This window comes from Pristiophorus japonicus, chromosome 2, assembly GCF_044704955.1.
Source record: "Pristiophorus japonicus isolate sPriJap1 chromosome 2, sPriJap1.hap1, whole genome shotgun sequence".
Lineage (NCBI taxonomy): Eukaryota > Metazoa > Chordata > Chondrichthyes > Pristiophoridae > Pristiophorus > Pristiophorus japonicus.
Window position 1 is genome coordinate 136,407,204 of NC_091978.1, and position 20,742 is coordinate 136,427,945.

Genomic DNA, 20,742 nt, shown 5'->3' on the forward strand with positions numbered 1-20,742 from the left:
CCCACGAGGGGAAACATCCTCTCTGCATCTACCCTGTTGAGCCCCCTCAGAATCATTGGGCCCAAGTTTTGGCCTCAGTTTCTCCTGATTTTTTTGAGCAACTGGTGTAGAACGGAGTATCTTAGAAATTCAAATTCTCGGCATTTAGTTTGCTCCAGTTCTAGTCAGTTAGAACAGTTTCACTTTGGAACAGAATTTTTTTTTCCAAAAGGGGGCGTGTCCGGCCACTTACGCCTGTTTTCAAAGTTTCGGCAGTGAAAACTTACTCCAAACTAACTTAGAATGGAGTAAGTGAAGATTTTTGTACGCTCGAAAAAACCTTGTCTACACTTTAAAAAATCAGGCGTAGGGAATGAGGGGGGGTTTAAAGGGAAGTTTACAAACATTAAACACTTCAGTTTTACAAATAAAGAGCCATCATCAATAATAAATGATAAAAACATCAATAAATCAACCAATAAATCAATCAAAAAATATTAATAAGAAATAATTTTTTTTTTAAATCAATAAATAAAACATTTTCTACTTACCGACTGCAGCACCGGGAGCCCTCCAGCAGCGTGCTGGGATGCCACCCCCCGCAGTGTGTCTCTGTCAGTGTCTCTATCTCTCTGTCTGTCTGTCTGTGTGTGTCTCTCACTCTCTGTCTGTCAGTGTCTGTGTTTCTGACAGTGAGGGGAGGGGGAGGAGGGGGGTAGAGGGAAAGAGGGGGGGCAGGGGGAGGGGAGGGAGGGAGGCAGAGGGGGAGGGAGGGAAGGGGGAGAAGGGAGAGGGGGGAGAGAAGGGGGGAGAGGAGAGGAGAAGGGGGGAAAGGGGAAGGGGGGAAGGGGGAAAGGGGAAGGGGGGAAAGGGGAAGGGGGGAAAAGGGGAAGGGGGGAAAGGGGAAGGGGGGAAAGGGGAAGGGGGGAAAGGGGAAGGGGGGAAAGGGGAAGGGGGAAAGGGGAAGGGGGGAAGGGGGGAAGGGGGGAAAGGGGAAGGGGGGAAAGGGGAAGGGGGGAAAGGGGAAGGGGGGAAAGGGGGAAAGGGGAAGGGGGGAAAGGGGAAGGGGGGAAAGGGGAAGGGGGGAAAGGGGAAGGGGGGAAAGGGGAAGGGGGGAAAGGGGAAGGAAGGGGAAGGAGGGGAAGGGGAAGGGGAAGGGGAAGGAGGGGAAGGGGAAGGGGAAGGAGGGGAAGGGGAAGGGGAAGGGGAAGGAGGGGAAGGGGAAGGGGGGAAGGAAGGGGGGGAAGGGGAAGGGGGGGAAGGGGAAGGGGGGAAGGGGAAGGGGGGGAAGGGGAAGAGGGGAAGGAGGGGGGGAAGGGGAAGGGGGGGGAAGGGGAAGAGGGGAAGGAGGGGGCGAAGGAGAAGGGGGGGTAGGCTAAACGGGGGTGGGGGGGGGTGTGGCTGAACAGGCCGGGACCGGCGGCTGGGACCGGCGGCTGGGACCGGCGGCCAGGCCCAAGACTTTGGGCAGGGCCCATCCCCAGCACCAGATTTACAGGTAGGTGGCGTTGGGTCGGGTCGGGTCCGGGGTCGGGAGCGCGGGTCGGGTCGGGGGGAATGCGGGTTGGGGTCGGGAGCGCGGGTCCGAGCCGGTCCGGGGGGGGGGGGCGGTCGGGAGCACGGGTCGGGTCGGGTCGGGGGGGGGGGGGGGGAAGGAGGGAGGTCGGTTCGGGTCGGGGGCGGTGGGGGGAAGCGGGAGTCGGGTCGGTGTCGCGGTTGGGGGCAGGGGAGGGAAGCGGGAGTCGGGTCGGTGTCGCGGTCTGGTCCGGACCGGTCTGGGGCCGGGGGAAACGGGAGTCGAGTCGGGTCGGGAGGAAGCAGGAGCTGGCCGTGGGAGGAGCCTTATGCACACAGCCCCAGTGAGGCTATTGGGCCAGGGCTAGGAGCTGCATGCTTCGGCCCCTCCCACACAGTTTTGGGCGCCTGGAGCTACTGTGCAGAGGTCCCGACACTGTTTTCAGCGCAGGGACCTAGCTCCACCCCCTACAGCTCGTGCTGCGCTGCGCCGAGGGCCAGAGGACCAGCAGGGAGCCGGAGAATCTGGAAAAATTTTTTAGGCGCACTTTTTGGCGCGAAAAACGGCGTCCAGGTCGGGGCTGCGCCGTTCTAGGCACGGCCTGAAACTTGGGCCCTTTATGTTTCAATAAGATTACCTCTCATTCTTCTAAACTCCAATTAGTATAGGCCCAACCTGCTCAACCTTTCTTCATAAGACAACCCTTCATCTCAGGAATCAACCTCGGGAACCTTCTCTGAACTGCATCCAATACAAGTGTAACCCTTCTTAAATAAGGAGACCAAACCTGTACGCAGTACTCCAGGTGTGGTCTCACCAATGCCCTGTGCAGTTGTAGCAAAACTTCCCTACTTTTATACTCCATCAACCTTGCAATAAAGGACAACATTCCATTTGCCTTCGTAATTACTTGCTGTACCTGCATGCTAACTTTTTGTGTTTCATATATGGAGGCAGGAAGCAAAAGGTAATGGACGATGGGTGTTTTTGTGACTGGAAGGCTGTTTCCAGTGGAGTTCTGTAGGGCTCAGTGCTGGGTCTCTTGCTTTTTGTGGTACATATCAATGACTTAGACTTAAATGTTGGGGGTATGATTAAGAAGTTTGCAGATGACACTAAAATAGGCTGTGTGGTTGATAATGAAGAAGAAAGCTGCTTACTGGTCAGGTGGACAGAACAGTGGCAAATGGAATTCAATCGGGATAAGTGTGAGGTAATGCATTTGGGGAGATGTAACAAGGCAAGCCCGAATGCAGAGATGGGCTTTGATTTTGTCAGCATCTACATATGATATTGAATACAGACGATCAGCTGATCACAGTAATGCTGATGCAATGACTAGATTGCCTTCCCCATCACAAGTTACACCCGATAGGGAAGAAGTGTTTTATTTTTCATACATTGATGAACTGCCAGTCACAGCTGAAGAGATTGGTGGAGCAACCAAATGTGACCCAGTGATGTCAAAGGTGTATGAGTATATTGCAAATGGAAGGCCAAACCAGGTAACAGACAAAGATACACATCCATTCTTCATTCGTAGGAATGGATTATCAGTCAATAAAGACTGTATCATGTGGGGTGCAAGAGTGGTTATACCAAATAAATTCAGGTCCAACTTATTAGGAGACCTCCATGACCAGCACCTGGGAATGTGTTTGACCAAGAGTTTTGCACGCAGTTATTTATGGAGGCCAGGTCTTGATAAAGATATAGAATACATCGTGAGTCAGTGTACGACATGTCAATCGGTAAGCAAGCAACCACCACCAGTACCATTACAGTCATGGAAATGGCCTCCCAGGGTGTGGCAAAGGCTGCATACCGATTTTGCTGAGTTAGAAGGACAACAATTGTTCATTGTGATTGATAGCCATTCGAAGTGGGTTGTGGTGTTTCCAATGTGGAAAATAACAACATTGGACATTTTACAAAAATTATTTTCTCCATTTGGCTTCCCTGAAGAGGTGTTTGATAATGGACAGGTTAGGTTTGTTCATATTGATCATATTTTACCTACAGACATGGAAGGAGTTGAAGTTGGGAAAGATTCAATTATTTCTGACTCATCAGATAGTTTTGATATACCAGAAGCAAATCCTAAATCCAAAGTGCTGGAAACAAATCCAGGAGAGAATCAGAATGAAAGTCTGAGTTCGAGTCAGAGTGAATTCAAATGAAAATCAAGTTAGAGTGAATTCAAATGAAAATCAAGGAAATTCCGTGGAGGAAAACGTTCCTCAGGATGAGCCTCAAAATCGACACCATGTTTGGAAGGTTCTGTTCGAGAGCGAAGGTATCCTCTTCGAAACAGAAAACAAGTGGTAAAGTTAAATTTGTAAATATGAAAAAAAATAAGTTTATATCCTGTGTTATGTATAAACATGAAAGTTATGTATGATGTTTGTTATAATAACTTCTTCATTAAGGAGGGAGAAGTGTAATGTCTGTAAGCTTGTAATGTTTGTAGCTCCACACTATGGATGTGGACGTATTGTGTACTGCAGTTGCACAGTTAATAATTAAACAGAACCAGGCAGATTTCCGGAGGCTTCCAAGAGAGCTGCCTGCCATGTTAGGAGCTGTATATGCTGTGCTCTGTGAATATATCACATCGTTCTAATTACTTGCAATACCTGAATGCTAACTTTTTATGTTTCATGTACAAGGACCCCCAGATCCCTCTGTACTGCAGCAGTTTGTAGTCCCTCTCCATTTAAATAATAATTTCCTTTTTTATTCTTCCTACTGAAGTGGATAACCTCACTTTTTCCCACATTATCCTCTATCTGCCAAATTTTTATCCACTCACTTAACCTGTCTATATACCTTTTCAGATTCTTTGTATCCTTTTCACAACTTGCTTTCCCACCTATCTTTGTATCATCAGCAAATTTTACTACATTACACTCGGTCCCTTCATCCAAGTCTTTCATATAGATTGTAAATAGTTGAGGCCCCAGCACCATTCCCGGAAACCCCCCCTAGTTACACTTTGCCAACCTGAAAATGACCCATTTATCTGACTCATTGTTTTCTGTTTGTTAGCCAATCCTCTATCCATACTAATATATTACCCCCAACCCCATGAGCTCTTATCTTGTGCAGTAACCTTTTATGTGACATCTTATCGAATGCCTTCTGGAAATCTAAATACACAACATCTACTGGTTCCCCTTTATCCACACTGCTCGTTACATCCTCAAAGAAGTCTAGCAAATTTGTCAAACATGATTTCCTTTTCATAAAACCATGCTGACTCTGTTTGATTGTATTATGGTTTTGTAAATGTGTGCCACTACTTCCTTAATGATGGACTCCAGCAGTTTCCCAATGACAGATGTTAGGTTTACTGGTCTATAGTTTCCTCCTTTCTCTATCCCTCCTTTCTTGAATAGAGATGTTACATTTGCGGTTTTCCAATCCACTGGGACCTCTCCAGAATCCAGGGAAATTTGGTACCTTGCAACCAATGCATCCACTATCTCTGAAGCCACTTCTTTTAAGATGCTAGAATGCAGACCATCAGGTCCAGGGGACTTGTCCACCTTTAGTACTATTAGTTTGCCTAGTACTTTTTCTCTAGTGATAGTGGTTGTTTTAAGTTTTCCCCTCTCTATAGTCCCTTGATTATCTACTATTATCGGAATGCTTTTAGCGTCTCCTACTGTGAAGACTGACACAAAATATTTGCTCAAACGAATTAATAGATTAGCAGATCATTAGCTGATTTGCTATTTGTGGGATGTTTTTGTGTGCAGATTGGTCGCCCTATTTGCCTATATAATGCTGCACTTCAAAAGTAATAATTGACTGTAAAATGTTTTGGGTATGATAAGGTGCTAATAAATAGAAGCTCTTTCTTTAACCAACACTGCATATATTGTTTTAGTTTATAATCCTGAGGACACTTACCATGTCCAAGCATTCTTATCAATGCTGATTTGACAAATTGTATTGGCTTTTGACCTGTCTAATCCTTTTGAAGTGGCTGTTTCTTTGAAATGAATGGTTAATGTCTGAATTTTCAAAACAAGAAATTGTTCAACTTGTTGAGTTCAGAAGGCTGTGAAGTGCCTAATCAAAAGACAAGGAGCTGTTCCTCGAGCTTACATTGAGCTTCGTTGTAACAGTGTAAATGCTCATGGACAGAAAGGTCAGAATCCCAGAATCCCAGGGCCCATTATTGAGAAGGATAGAGATACAGGAGCTACTTTGCGAGGTACTGACAGGTGTGCTACACTTTCCACAATCGAGGATGAGTCCAACTCGATCATTAATGGATTGGTGGCGCTGAATTGTGAGAATGTCTGTCATGGAGTGAGTGATTCCATGGAGCTTCAAATATGGCTCTTGAATGAGTCTATGCAGGCTATGACTATGGCTGAGTGGGATGGCAGATACCTTATCAATGTCCTCACAATACATCACTGATCTCCACCTAACTGGTCTGCAGCAGAGTGGTAGGTGTGATGTTGCATTGGCCCAGGAGAGGGATGATGGCAAAAGGGGGCATGGAATTGGGTACACCACTCAAAGCACTCCCACTTCACACCTGTTATCATCCCCACCTCCCCTCTCAACCAGTACCCGACATGCTACCTTGTGCCCCGATGTCCAAGTCTGCCTCTGCACAGGTGCAGAGGGAGCTTTTTTGACAAGTCCCTCAGGCTCCAAAACCCAGAGGGTCAAGAGCATCTCAGCAGTTAGGGTCATGATCTCTTCTTTAATATTTTTCTCATCAGAAGATGCTTGATGAGCACCTTGGTCCATCTCTACCTCTAATCCTCTCTGCTGCGCAATATTGTACAGCACAACACTATGATTGTAGGGACCCTCTGCTGAAGTCACACAGAATACACTATGTAGAAGCGGTAGGAAGTGGAAGTTAAAGCAATTGTAATGCACATGAGTGTTTGACAAAATGTTTTTTTAGATTTATTGATTTGTTCCCCTTCCATGTCTTGCCCATTATTGTGTCGAGGGTCAATTCGCCCTTTCACTTGCTTCATGATGAATGCCCAATAGATGATGGGATCCATTGGCCGGATATGCAATGGGTGGATGCGTGGTTAAAGGATAGTTTTGTGCAAAGAGAATGGGATAGCGGGGTAGGGTTGGTGAAGGTGGATTTTATTAGTTTTTTTCCAGTTAGAATAACTAACTGAACCTTCGAATTATGAAAGTATCTCTGACATTCCAGGCAGGAAGGAACGGAGCTAGTCTGGTGATAGGTGCCTTTCTTCATATTCCTCCAATATTCTCCTCATCAGAAGATGCTTGATGAGTAACTTGGTCCATCTCTACCTCTAATCCTCTCTGACGTGCAATGTTGTGCAGGACGCAGCATAACACTATGATTGTAAGGACCCTCACTGGCGAGTATTGAAAGGTGCCTCCAGACCTGTCTAGCCACCTAACGCTGAATGCTTACTCGATGACATACTTGATGGCTCTCTTTGTAGCGCTCATGCATTTCATTGTAGGAGTTCCTCACGGGAGTTATTAGTCAATTTTGAAGGGGGTATCTCTTGTCCCCTTCAAGCCAGCCCTTAAGTCTGCTTCCTGGAATGAAAACGTCTGGAATGTTGGATTGCCGCTGTATGAAAGCATCATGGCAGAATCATAGAATTTTATGAAACAGAAGGAAGCCTCATTATATATGTGCTGGCCGAAAAAGAGCTATCCAGCCTACTCCCACTTTCCAGCTCTTGGACCGTAGCCTTGCGCTTCAAGTGCATATCCGAGTACTTTATAAATGTGATGAGGGTTTCTGGCTCTACCACCCTTTCAGGCAGTGAGTTCCAGAGTCTCACCACTATCTGGGTGAAAACAATTCTCCTCAACTTCCCTCTAATCCTTCTGTCAATTACTTTAAATCAATGCCCCTTGGTTATTGACCTCTCTGCTAAGGGAAACCGGTCCTTCCTACACACTCATAAGAACATAAGAACATAAGAATTAGGAACAGGAGTAGGCCATCTAGCCCCTCGAGCCTGCTCCGCCATTCAATAAGATCATGGCTGATTTGGCCGTGGACTCAGCTCCACTTACCCGCCCTCTCCCCGTAACCCTTAATTCCCTTATTGGTTAAAAATCTATCTATCGGTGACTTGAATACATTCAATGAGCTAGCCTCAACTGCTTCCTTGGGCAGAGAATTCCACAGATTCACAACCCTCTGGGAGAAGAAATTCCTTCTCAACTCTGTTATAAATTGGCTCCCCCGTATTTTGAGGCTGTGCCCCCTAGGTCTAGTCTCCCCTACCAGTGGAAACAACCTCTCTGCCTCTATCTTGTCTATCCCTTTCATGATTTTAAATGTTTCTATAAGATCACCCCTCATCCTTCTGAACTCCAACGAGTAAAGACCCAGTCTACTCAATCTATCATCATAAGGTAACCCCCTCATCTCCGGAATCAGCCTAGTGAATCGTCTCTGTACCCCCTCCAAAGCCAGTATATCCTTCCTTAAGTAAGGTGACCAAAACTGCACGCAGTACTCCAGGTGCGGCCTCACCAATACCCTGTACAGTTGCAGCAGGACCTTCCTGCTTTTGTACTCCATCCCTCTCGCAATGAAGGCCAACATTCCATTCGCCTTCCTGATTACCTGTTGCATCTGCAAACTAACTTTTTGGGATTCATGCACAAGGACCCCCAGGTCCCTCTGCACCTCAGCATGTTGTAATTTCTCCCCATTCAAATAATATTCTCTTTTACTGTTTTTTTCCCCCAAGGTGGATGACCTCACACTTTCTGACATTGTATTCCATCTGCCAGACCTTAGCCCATTCGCTTAACCTATCCAAATCTCTTTGCAGCCTCTCTGTGTCCTCTACACAACCTGCTTTCCCACTAATCTTAATGTCATCTGCAAATTTTGTTACACTACACTCTGTCCTCTCTTCCAGGTCATCTATGTATATTGTAAACAGTTTTGGTCTCAGCACCGATCCCTGTGGCACACCACTGACCACCGATTTCCAACCCGAAAAGGACACATTTATCCCGACTCTCTGCTTTCTGTTAGCCAGCCAATTCTCTATCCATGCTAATACATTTCCTCTGACTCCGCGTACCTCTATCTTCTGCAGTAACCTTTTGTGAGGCACCATATCGAATGCCTTTTGGAAATCTAAATACACCACATCCATCGGTATACCTCTATCCACCATGCTCGTTATATCCTCAAAGAATTCTAGTAAATTAGTTAAACATGATTTCCCCTTCATGAATCCATGCTGCGTCTGCCTGATTGCACTATTCTTATCTAGATGTCCCACTATTTCTTCCTTAATGATAGTTTCAAGCATTTTCCCCACTACAGATGTTAAACTAACCGGCCTATAGTTACCTGCCTTTTGTCTGCCCCCTTTTTTTAAACAGAGGCGTTACATTAGCTGCTTTCCAATCCGCTGGTACCTCCCCAGAGTCCAGAGAATTTTAGTAGATTATAACGAATGCATCTGCTATAACTTCCGCCATCTCTTTTAATACCCTGGGATGCATTTCATCAGGACCGGGGGACTTGTCTACCTTGAGTCCCATTAGCCTGTCCAGCACTACCCCCCTAGTGATAGTGATTGTCTCAAGATCCTCCCTTCCCACATTCCCGTGACCAGCAATTTTTGGCATGGTTTTTGTGTTTTCCACTGTGAAGACCGAAGCAAAATAATTGTTTAAGGTCTCAGCCATTTCCACATTTCCCATTATTAAATCCCCCTTCTCATCTTCTAAGGGACCAACATTTACTTTAGTCACTCTCTTCCGTTTTATATATCGGTAAAAGCTTTTACTATCTGTTTTTATGTTTTGCGCAAGTTTACCTTCGAAATCTATCTTTCCTTTCTTTATTGCTTTTTTAGTCATTCTTTGCTGTTGTTTAAAATTTTCCCAATCCTCTAGCTTCCCACTAATCTTGGCCAGCTTATACGCATTGGTCTTTGATTTGATACTCTCCTTTATTTTCTTGGTTATCCACGGCTGGTTATCCCTTCTCTTACCGCCTTTCTTTTTCACTGGAATATATTTTTGTTGCGCACTATGAAAGAGCTCCTTAAAAGTCTTCCACTGTTCCTCAATTGTGCCACCATTTAGTCTGTGTTTCCAGTCTACTTTAGCCAACTCTGCCCTCATCCCACTGTAGTCCCCTTTGTTTAAGCATAGTACACTCGTTTCTGACACAACTTCCTCACCCTCAATCTGTATTACAAATTCAACCATACTTTGATCACTCATTCCGAGAGGATTTTTTACTAGGAGATCGTTTATTTTTCCTGTCTCATTGCACAGGACCAGATCTAAGATAGCTTGCTGCCTTGTAGGTTCTGTAACATACTGTTCTAAGAAACAATCCCGTATGCATTCTATGAATTCCTCCTCCAGGCTACCCCGTGCGATTTGAGTTGACCAATCGATATGTAGGTTAAAATCCCCCATGACTGCTGCCGTTCCTTTTTCACATGCCTCCATTATTCCCTTGATTATTGCCCGCCCCACCGTGAAGTTATTATTTGGGGGCCTATAAACTACACCCACCAGTGACTTTTTCCCCTTACTATCTCTAATCTCCACCCACGATTCAACATTTTGTTCATTTGAGCCAATATCGTCTCTCACAACTGCCCTGATATCATCCTTTATTAACAGAGCGACCCCACCTCCTTTCCCTTCTTGTCTATCTTTCCGAATCATCAGATACCCCTGTATGTTTAATTCCCAGTCTTGGCCACCCTGCAACCATGTTTCTGTAATGGCCACCAAATCATACCCATTTGTAATGATTTGTGTCGTCAACTCATTTACTTTATTTCGAATGCTGCGTGCATTTAGGTAAAGTGTTTTAATACTAGTTTTTAAACCATGATTTTTAGTTTTGACCCCTCCTGCCGCTCCTTTATATTCAGTGGCCCTTTTTGGTTTTTGCCTTGGGTTTCTCTGCCCTCCACTTTTACTCATCTCCTTTCTGTCTTTTGCTTTTGTCTCCTTTTTGTTTCCCTCTGTCTCCCTGCATTGGTTCCCCTCCCCCTGCCATATTAGTTTAACTCCTCCCCAACAGCACTAGCAAACACTCCCCCTAGGACATTGGTTCCGGTCCTGCCCAGGTGCAGACCGTCCAGTTTGTACTGGTCCCACCTCCCCCAGAACCTGTTCCAATGCCCCAGGAATTTGAATCCCTCCCTGCTGCACCACTGCTCAAGCCACGTATTCATCTGCGCTATCCTGCGATTCCTACTCTGACTAGCACTCTATCTAGGCCCCTCAGAATTTTATACACCTCAATGAAGCCTCCCCTCAGCTTCCTCTGTTCCAAATTAAACAACCCGAGCCTAATTTTATAATATTGTGCTTTTATTAAATAGGGGAAGCTAAATGAAGGAATGTCTAACAAAATGGAGTTGACAAGATTTCTCTATTATCGAAAGTGCCATAAAATATGAGGGGAAATTTCTGTGGAGTTCTCCTGATCTCCTGCCACACCTTCAGTGGAAGATCAGTGAAGACCCTGGAGAAATGGTGGAAGTAGGTTGTTTTTAGCCATTTGTGCTGTTTCTCTGGAGCTTCTGCCAATCTGCCACCAAAGATATGGAAAGAGGGCATGAGAACTCTCACAAAAATTCCAGATATTTGAGTTACATCTGAGGTTACAGTCGATCAAAGTTTTTATGTATTAAGCAAAGAATATGTGACAAAGGGCCAGGGCATGTGGTATCATACCCATCTTGTGCTTACAAATGATCAGGATGACATTCATGATTTTCAGAATGGAAGCAAGGAAGATTTCGATCGTCCTATATATTGTGAATTTAAAATGGTTTTCTGTTAGCTCTATCCATAAAATAATTCATTTGACTGTTTGGAGGAAGTCTGAAAATATATATAAATCTGTCTAGAGATAACTATTAATACTAAGAAATAGCAAAAGTATCAAAGATATCCTCAGGGCTGGCGTTTAGGCTTTTCTGTTTTCTGGACTATAATGGCAGCGGGGCGGGAAAGTTAGCGGCCGGGAATAGTTTGCGCTTTGGTATTTAAGTTTGGCCATCTGGGCCCTGCGTCAGGGAGCGCAGCACTAAAGGAGGCGTTGTACATCTCTCTTGGCGCATGGAAGGAAAACTCCCGAGCTAAACAGCCAGCCGGGGAGTGCTCCGAGAGAGGGCGGGGGAACCTAGAAAAAAACACAAAAACCTTCCTAAAACATTGCCCACACCACCGCAACACAAATCGCACAAAAAATTACAACAAAAAACACTCGAACTTACTTTTGGAGTGCATTACTTCCTTTCCCCCCATGCTCTGATTTCCCAGGCAGTCATTGGGGACGCACTTCCAGGCGGACAGGTCGGGCAAGACTCAAAATTCACGCCGGTGTCGCAACCAGGGCATTGCACACCCGGTGCACCGCCGCAAAACCTGACCAGAGGATCACGGCGGGGCACTGGAGACCTCACGGCCACCTTTCATGCCGAAACCCGGAGCGCAAAGGACTGGAAAATCCAGCCCTATGTCTTTGTAATTTCAACTGTACATGAAACTTGGAGATGCTTGCTCGACTCTTTAGGATAATTGTTGGAAGACATGAGCCAGAAATAAAATTAAATTATTGCAGCTGGTTATTAAATTATTAAACAGGATGACTTGATTACTTTTTTACATCCTGGTGGGAAAAGATGACTTTTATCTTGGTATTCTTCACAGAAGCTGGCTTCCACTTTAATGAATCGCACAAGTATATCTGAACAACAGTCTCACGATTTGGTTTCCGAGCTTTCCTCCTATATCTACATTGCAGCAGTGGAGCTGAGGAACATTAAGGAGTGATTTTCGGATATGTGCTGCTAAGAAAAGATTCTGAAAGCTGCCTTTCATCAGCTTCAGGCAGTGTAAATCATTTTCTTCCCAGCTTTCTGTCATGCAGCCTCTACCATGGGGTTTATTGCGTTTATACACTAGTTGTTTGTTACAGTACACTAGACGGGCATTAGGACCCTGCGGGAGCTATTCACAGTTGCTGTAAACATTCTGGCTCATGTTGGTTTGGGGCACCATTTTTGGTTATTGCTATAAAAGGACAAAGTTAGTTACTTTACTCCTGGTTCAGTTAGCCTGTTTGTTTATGTACACAACAGAGTTCATTATAGGCATGCCCATATATATCCTTATCATGGAGGCAAAACAGGAGTAGGAGGAAGAGGAAATGACAGGCAGGCGGGATAAGATTACACCAAAGGAGAAGATTAACTTGTAGGTACCCTTCCACAAGAATCTACAGACCACACCTCTCCCATGATGATGAATCAGAAGAGGCAGTTTAGTAGAAAAGCTGTGTCTTCCATTGCAAACTGACCTCCCAAATCCTCCAAACACAGATATACTTCAGAACACTCGACTTCATACGACAAAGTGGTCTTACTGTGCACATATATATTTACAACTGGTACTTCTTTTTCCCATTGCGTCTACCCCTGGTGCCTCTCTGTGCTGTTCTTAAAGCTGCCCTGACAGTGCATCAAATCATTAAAAACACTAAAGTGCACAAAAAAGTAATTTGCAGGAACAGGCACAGGGACCTGAATTTTGTGTTCTCGTTTCCATTTGACAAACTGCCTCCAGTTTGGGCTTGCAATCCATCATATTCTTATTGATTATTAAAGTTGCTACTCAAATTTCCCCATGGATTTTGACCTCTCCAATATGGACAGTGTGACCTCTCTCCCTGGTTACTGCGCAGTAACAAAGGAGCCTGCATCACAAGCCTGTACACAAATTAATAACAGTGTTTACAGAGCATAACTTGCCACTACACTCCCATAGGACATTGATCACAATAGTATGCTGCAACAAACTCCTAAGTGCAATGCTAAGTAAAACTCATAACCACTCCAACTTCATGAACCAAGTTGTTTCCAAGCTGTGGCATTTTCACAACACAAGAATGCACAAAAAAAGTCAACTTTCATACCAGAAAACCCCTTCCTTATCTCAAAAGTCAAGTGTTATTCGTATTGAAGAAAATAAAATCTTCACATAAGCCAACTGCCAGGATGTCTCAGAGAAATGGAAAAAGGAAAAATGTAATTGGAACATAGTAACAGGAGTAGGCCATTCAGCCCCTCGAACATGTTCCACCATTCAATTATATCATGGCTGAGCTCAACTCCATTTATAAGCCTTTTCTCCATATCGCTTTACACCCTTACTTAACAAAGATTTATCGATCTCATTCTTGAAAATTTTAATCAACCCAGTAGCCACAGCCTTTTGGGTAAGAGAGTTCCCGTATTCTATGGCCACGAAATATGGGGGGTTTAGCGCCGGCCGTTAAGGCCGCGTTTGATGACAAAATGGCAGCCGACTTACTTCTAGTGGGTCCCGCGGCAGCCGTCAATTTGGGGAGGTCGGTAGCGTTGCCGTTGCCAGCACTTGATCCACATTGTGAAATCAATGAGTGTGCAATGCTGATTTGATGCACAATCTGCCATTTTGGATGTGGCCTCTCCATATAATGCCCTCTCCTTATCATGACCAGCTGATCAAGTGTTCAACAGCAGGAAGGAGCCCTCAATAGTGCTATTTAAAGGGATCATCAACAACTTGCATCTGACTTGCTTTTTCAGTTCTACTGGCTCTGTCTACATTTGTGCAACTGTTTGGAGATTTCTAGAGTTGCTTAAAGTTGCTGAGGTCACAAGGAGTGTTGCTACAAGTGGAGAATGCCTTGATTCTCAATTAAAAGGTTCTGCTCACACCACCTGCTCCCAGTAATGGGGCTCTATTTGCAGTCCTCCTTACGCTCAAGTATTACAGGGAGATGGAGTGGAGGCAGCGAAGAAGAAGATAAGATGCTTGCAGAGGGAGGAGGTGGAGGGGCAGGAGGGCTCTCAGCAGGGGGTCTTATTCACCTAGGATCTTCTGAGAGCACTTTTCCTACTTGCACTTACACCAGGAGCAATGTATTATGAAGCTCGATTTCACCAAGGAGATGGTCACAGAATTCTGTCACCTCTTAGAACCAGATCTGCTGCCTCAGAGCAGGGCGACGACAGCTGTCCCAGTGGCCCTCAAGGTCACTGTGGCCTCAATTTCTTTCACCACCGATCCTTCTAGTCTGCAGCAGGTAACATAGTGAACATTTCCCAGTTTACCGTCCATCGCTGCATCCGAGAGATCACAGAGGCTCTCTATTCCAGATAGAAGGGATTTCATTGTCTTCTCTCTGAACAGAGAGAAGCAGTACGAGTGCACCTGTGGCTTTGCCAGGATAGCGGGCTTCCCCATGGCGCAGGACGGCAGCGAATGCACACATGTGGCTTTCTGGACACCGTATACAAATCCTGAGATGTTCCGTAACCACAAAGGCTGCCATTCATTTAATGTGCAGTTGCTGTGCAACCATATCCAGTGCATCATGATGGTGAATGTTTGGTATCCTGGCAGCAGTCATGATGACTTTATCTTGCGCCAGTGCGCTGTGCCACCAATCTTCCAGCCACCATGCTGAAACCCAAAGTGGCTGCTCAGAGACAAGGGCTATCGGCTCTGCACCTGGCTGATGACTCCCCTTGGGGCTAGTGCTCATATAATGCAGTCATGCGACCATGAGCAACATCATCAAGCAGACCATTGGGGTGTTTAAACATCAGTTCCACTGCCTTGATCGCTCGGGAAGAGCCCTCCAGTAATCGCCGGATTGGATGTTTCATTTCATGGTGGTCTGCTGCATCCTCCACAACTTAGCCATCATAACCACACAGCAGTCCTTGCCACAGTGAGTTCCTGACCGCCTCAGGATGAGGAAGAGCAAGAGGAGGGGGAGGAAGAGGTGAGGGAAGCGAGGAGGCAGGCAGCACATTCCCATTCCGGACGGGATGGCCATAACCACCTCATCAGACTTCAATTCCAGTGAATTAAACCCCAGATCCCCATTGCTCACCACTTCCCCATCATACCCTGCCTCTGTTACAGAACATCAAGCATCCTCCTGGACACAAAGCTGAAATGAGAGCTACCACAAAACACACATTCCAAACATAATTAATTAATTTATCAAATTCAAATCTAAAGAACAAAGTCAACAAATCAGCCTTGTGCATTACTTAGTGTCTGTCTTCCGTGTCCCTGTGCCTGATCTAGTGCTCCTACGAAGTGCTCCCCAAATAGCAGTAGCACAGCTGGAGGAAGGCTATTGAGTTTCAGTGCGAGAGATTACAGATGGCCTTTCAGGATGACCTCGGGCATTGGTGGCAGCAGTCAGGGCTGGTTGTCTGACAGACAAGGGCATTGGTGGAGTGTCAGTGGTGGGAGTAGAAATGCTGCCATCCTGAGAGAGGACAGCTGGGTCTAGCTCCATGAAACCACTGCTATTCCCCTGGGATGGTGCCTCAGCTGCCCTAGCCATCAGTTGGATTGCTGTGACATCCTACAAACCCCTTTCGACACTTGTAAACACAGCAATGATGGCAGCAGTCTGAGCTTGCATGGCAGCAAGCTGAGCTTGCAGGAGAGCAGTCTGTGCTGGATCACTTCTGCCTGTGCTGCAATGGAAGCTGCGAGATTGCACATCATGCCCAGCATCATCTTTGAGTCCACCCTCGAACTCATCGCCTCTAAGCTCTGTGCAAAACACAGTACAATGTTAGAGTGTTTCTGGTGCATGCTCATCATCCTTCTTCTGAAGGCCGCTCCATCGAGGTCATCATCTGAGTCCTATGCAGTAGAATTCATGCACAAACTCACCCTCTGGGGAGCTGGCATCCGAGCGACCCTTCCTGTTGGCCTGGCTGCACCACTTATGCCCAGTGAGTCACCGTGTGAAGATCACACCTCAATACTACCCTCTAAAGTGTGCGCAAAGCCATTCTCCGAGATGCTGTCTGCGTGTCAGATGTAGTGTCATTGTTTCTTCTTCTCCTCCAACAGTCTTTCCCACAAGTTCAGAAACAGGCTGGCCAGGTTGCACTTGTTGCATATCTGAAAGTGGAAAGGCACAAGGGTCAGGTTGTGGTGAGGGGAGTGGGGCAAACATGATATTCATGCATACACCATCAGCAGCTTGTACGTGAGAAGAAGTTGTAGGATGAGATAGAAGTAGGATGTGGGATATGAGAAGAAGAATTAGGATGTAATGAGCAGGATAGATAAGGGGGAACCAGTCGATGTGGTGTATTTGGATTTCCAGAAGGCATTCGATAAAGTGTCACATAAAAGGTTACTGCACAAGATAAAAACTCATGGGGTTGGGGGAGATATATTAGCATGGATAGAGGTTTGATCATTTTCCGATTGGAAAACAGTAACTCGTGGGGTGCCGTAGGGATCAGTGCTGGGGCCTCAACTATTTACAATCTATATTAATTACTTGGATGAAGGGACCGAGTGTAATGTAGCCAAGTTTGCTGATGATACAAAGGTGGGTGGGAAAGCAAATTATGAGGAGGACACAAAAAATCTGGAAAGGGTTATAGACAGGCTAAGTGAGTGGGAAAATGTGAGGTTATCCACTTTGGCAGAAAAAATAGAAAAGCAAATTATAATTTTAATGGAGAAAAATTGCAACGTGCTTCAGTACAGAGGGACCTGGGGGTCCTTGTGCATGAAACACAAAAAGTTAGTATGCAGGTACAGCAAGTAATCAGGAAGGCAAATGGAATGTTGGCCTTTATTGCAAGGGGGATAGAGTATAAAAGCAGAGAAGTCCTGCTACAACTGTACAGGGTATTGGTGAGGCCACACCTGGAGTACTGCGTTCAGTTTTCAGGGTAGACTTTCGACTTCATTTTCGGTGTTTTTCTCGGCGGTACAACTGTTTTTTGATGAGAAACCGCCCAGCGAAAGTTACCCCTTATTTTTTAAAGACTTCCGGCCGCATTTTGAAAAGACCGCCAGGGAACAACCGCCCACGTGTATTGCCGAGAAAACCGGCAGGATCTAAGTTTGGCCTCAATGGAGGCCCTTACACACCGCCAAATAAACTGCCCATGGAAAGCTGCCTGGAACAGGGCGGTAGGTGAGTACCTGGCAAAGAAAGGTAAGTTAGAGGTTTTTTATTATTATTTTTAAAATTCTAAAATGGCGATTACCTTAAAAACTGTCATGAGAAGTTTTATAATTTTCAAAGTTTTATCACTTTTTTTAAAATGAAAATATATTTTTTAAGTTTTCCTCCTTCCTTAGGCCCAACCGCAGCCTCGGACTAAATTTTAAGTACTTACTGTCCATTCCGGTAAGAGCTGCCTGTTTTCCCTAGTTTCAGCTTTAACCACCAAGAAACTGCCGAGAATCCTGGTGCAATATCCATTTTCTCGTGGGCTGTATTTCTTACCTTTATTTTGGAAATTTTCACCAGCGTTAGTTGCAGAAACTTACCGGTGTTTCTGGGCAGCAATCGGGCAGTATGGGGCTTTAGGGAAAGTCTCGCCCTTGGTCCCCGTATTTAAGAAAGGATATACTTGCATTGGAGGCTGTTCAGAGAAGTTTCACGAGGTTGATTCCAGAGATGAGGGGGTTGACATAAAGATAGGTTGAGTAGGTTGGGCCTGTACTCATTGGAGTTCAGACGAATGAGAGGTGATATTGACGAAACATATAAGATAATGAAGGGGCTCGACAAGGTAAGGGAATCAAGGGTTATGGGGAGCGGATAGGGAAGTGGAGCTGAGTCCATGATCAGATCAGCCATGGTCTTATTGAATGATGGAGCAGGCTCGAGGGGCAGGTGGCCTATTCCTGCTCCTAGTTCTTATGTTCTTATGTTCTTATGTATGAGCATACTGTCATCATCAGTGATGCTTTCCACTTCTCCATTTGCCATGGACACTGCCACAACCCTTCCAATTATGTCAAACATTCCTTCTACAGGTCAGTTAGTTTGTCAACCCTTGCTTGGCTGCCTCCTGTCTGCTGTACCATCTGCTGTTGTTGTTTGCCTGGGTGAAAGGGATGTGTGTGATGTGTTTTGATGATGTGTTTGCTATGGTTGAATAGCTGGCAGTGTGTGAGAGTTGCAGCAGTGGTAAGTGCATGAGGGTGAAGTGAATGCAATGATTGTGAGGTATGAGTGGTGATTGTTGGTAGGTGAATGATGGGGTTGTGTATGAGCATTGCGTGTGGCTTGTGGTGCAGATGGAGGGTTATGGCATTTACTGAAGCCTTCACTTACCTTGACCAGCCATGTGAGGCCATTAATCTTTTTGCGGCACTGGATCCAGGTCCTAGGGACAACAATTGTCACATGATGTATTTTTAAAAATGTATTCATTCATTTATTGCCCATCCCTAATTGCCCTTGAGAAGGTGGTGGTTCTTGAATACAACTGAGTGGCTTGTTAGGCCATTTCAGAGGGCAGTTACGAGTCAACCACTTTGTTGTGGGTTTGGAGTTACATGTAAGCCAAACCAGGTAAGGACGGCAAATTTCCTGTGCTGTAGTTTCATGATCACCATTACTGACACTAGCTTTTTATTCCAGATTTATTTAATTAATTGATTTAGTGGGATTTGAATTCCTGTCATCATTAGTCCCGGCTTCTAGATTACTAGTCCAGTAACATAACTACTATGCGACTGGATTGAGCAAACTCATTCCCGATCTTTCTGCTGTTCAACCTAGAGAGCCATTTGCCCCCATGCAGGTATAATATGTCCCATCATTGTTGGATTCCCCCGGACCAAGGTTTCCAGTGCTGCCCTTTCTCTCGAGTGTTGCGCCACGCCTTGCTTTCACTGACAATGAGGTGCTTCTGTAACAAAGCACCTCCCTTTTAAGTACTGGAGAGAGCCGAGGCGAAACTTTATTGGTCAGTAGGCTACAACTGATTTTGTTAATTTCCGAACGGAATCCCCGAATAACATGCAATAGAATCCACAAGTAATTTAGACAACTCTAATAAAAATAAATGTTCGCATTTTCTAAATTAATTTAAATACAATAAAATAAAAATTGAATTTTTTTTAAATAATTCTAAACATTTTAATCCGGGCCAAAATGTGCATAAAGTAATTTTAAGAGTTTGTGTATTATTTTGCTTTTTAATTTAAGAGTTATATTAACCCTTACACTGGTGAAAGTAGGCCAACACCTGCTTTTACCAGCTGTAAGTTTCATGGGCATTTGCTGGGTCGTCGTTGGGAAAATAGCCCAACCCTGCACCAGCAAAAGTGATTTCTCAGTCAGTATGGTAGATCTGTCAAGGTGTACCTTGACAGATCGCAGGTTCTGGGTTGATGGAAGGCTTACGCAGTCATTGGGAGTGCAAATTCTGGGCCTACTTTCTTTTATTCTGAATCCCCAGCAGGGAAAATAGTTTCTATGGCCCCAAGTTTCAACATGATTTGCTCCTGATTTTTAGGAGCAACTGGTGTAGAACGGAGTATCTTAGAAATCGGAATTCTCGTCATTTCGTTTGCTCCAGTTCTAGTCAGTTAGAACAGTTTCACTTTGGAACAGAATTTTTTTTTCAAAAGGGGGAGTGTCCGGCCACTTACGCCTGTTTTCAAAGTTTCGTCAGTGAAAACTTACTCCAAACTAACTTAGAATGGAGTAAGTGAAGATTTTTGTACGCTCAGAAAAACCTTGTCTACACTTTAGAAAATCAGGCGTAGGGAATGGTGGCGGGGTGGGGGGGGGATTTAAAGGGAAGTTTACAAACATTAAACACTTCAGTTTTACAAATAAAGAGCCATCATCAATAATAAATGATAAATACATCAATAAATCAACCAATAAATCAATCAAAAAAAATTAATAAGAAATAATTTTTTTTTTAAATCAATAAATAAAACATTTTCTACTTACCGACTGCAGCACCGGGAGCCCTCCAACAGCGTGCTGAGATGTCCCCCCCCCCCCCGCCACAGTGTGTCTCTATCTCTCTGTCTGTCTGTGTCTCTCATTCTCTGTCTGTCAGTGTCTGTGTTTCTGACAGCGAGGGGAGGGGAAGGAGGGGGGTGGAGGGAGAGCGAGGGGGAGCAGAGGGAGGGAAGGGGGAGGGATGGGGGAGAAGGGGGAGGGATGGGGGAGGGGGGAGAAGGGGGGAGGGGTGGAGAAGGGGGGAGGGGGGAGAAGGGGATAAAGGAGATGGGGGAAAGGAGATGGGGGGAAGGAGATGGGGGGGAGGAGATGGGGGGGAGGAGATGGGGGGGAAGGAGATGGGGGGAAGGAGATGGGGGGAAGGAGATGGGGGGAAGGAGATGGGGGGGAGAAGGAGATGAGGGGGAAGGAGATGGGGGGAAGGAGATGGGGGGGA

At 45.4% G+C, this 20,742-nt stretch overlaps 1 protein-coding gene across 3 annotated transcripts in view; it reads right to left on the reverse strand.

Moving 5' to 3' along the window:
• The window catches only part of LOC139232411 (uncharacterized), a 197,288-nt gene extending 185,457 nt beyond the window's left edge, over window positions 1–11,831 (reverse strand). For 2 of the 3 annotated variants that reach the window (XM_070862586.1, XM_070862572.1), the window contains exon 1: window positions 11,761–11,831. The gene's annotated coding sequence lies outside the window, so the exon portion shown is untranslated. The remainder of the gene's footprint in view (window positions 1–11,760) is intronic. The other variant, XM_070862577.1, reaches the window with a different exon arrangement.
• Between the last annotated feature and the right edge of the window lie 8,911 nt (window positions 11,832–20,742).